We start from the raw sequence: 1,259 nt of genomic DNA, 5'->3' as shown, positions 1-1,259 counted from the left end.
GAGAGAGAGAGAGAGAGAGAGAAATCCTGAAGCTACAGAAAGCCTTATACAATGAGCCTGATTTTGTGAATAATTACATGAGCGAAATTGTAAAGTTTCCAGAGAGAGAGAGAGAGAGAGAGAGAGAGAGAGAGAGAAATCCTGAAGCTACAGAAAGCCTTATACAATGAGCCTGATTTTATAAATAATTACATGAGCGAAATTGTAAAGTTTCCAGAGAGAGAGAGAGAGAGAGAGAGAGAGAGAGAGAGAGAAATCCTGAAGCTACAGAAAGCCTTATACAATGAGCCTGATTTTATAAATAATTACATGAGCGAAATTGTAAAGTTTCCAGAGAGAGAGAGAGAGAGAGAGAGAGAGAGAGAGAGAAATCCTGAAGCTACAGAAAGCCTTATACAATGAGCCTGATTTTGTGAATAATTACATGAGCGAAATTGTAAAGTTTCCAGAGAGAGAGAGAGAGAGAGAGAGAGAGAGAGAGAGAAATCCTGAAGCTACAGAAAGCCTTATACAATGAGCCTGATTTTATAAATAATTACATGAGCGAAATTGTAAAGTTTCCGTAGAGAGAGAGAGAGAGAGATAGAGAGAGAGAGAGAGAGAGAGAGAGAGAGAGAAGCTACTGGAAGCCTTATACAATGAGCCTGATTTTGTAAATAATTACATGAGCGAAATTGTAAAGTTTCCGTAGAGAGAGAGAGAGAGAGAGAGAGAGAGAGAGAGAGAGAAGCTACTGGAAGCCTTATACAATGAGCCTGATTTTGTAAATAATTACATGAGCGAAATTGTAAAGTTTCCGTAGAGAGAGAGAGAGAGAGAGAGAGAGAGAGAGAGAGAGAGAAGCTACTGGAAGCCTTATACAATGAGCCTGATTTTGTAAATAATTACATGAGCGAAATTGTAAAGTTTCCGTAGAGAGAGAGAGAGAGAGAGAGAGAGAGAGAGAGAGAAGCTACTGGAAGCCTTATACAATGAGCCTGATTTTGTGAATAATTACATGAGCGAAATTGTAAAGTTTCCAGAGAGAGAGAGAGAGAGAGAGAGAGAGAGAGAGAGAAATCCTGAAGCTACAGAAAGCCTTATACAATGAGCCTGATTTTGTGAATAATTACATGAGCGAAATTGTAAAGTTTCCAGAGAGAGAGAGAGAGAGAGAGAGAGAGAGCCTTGCCTTATTGCCTTATTGCCTTATTTTTTGTTTGGGTTCCCCCAGGTCCCTCAGTGTGAGGCACCTCGTATATCCACCAGAGAGTTGCTAA

Source organism: Palaemon carinicauda, chromosome 16, assembly GCF_036898095.1.
Source record: "Palaemon carinicauda isolate YSFRI2023 chromosome 16, ASM3689809v2, whole genome shotgun sequence".
Taxonomy (NCBI): domain Eukaryota; kingdom Metazoa; phylum Arthropoda; class Malacostraca; order Decapoda; family Palaemonidae; genus Palaemon; species Palaemon carinicauda.
Note: the sequence above shows the minus strand (reverse complement) of the source record.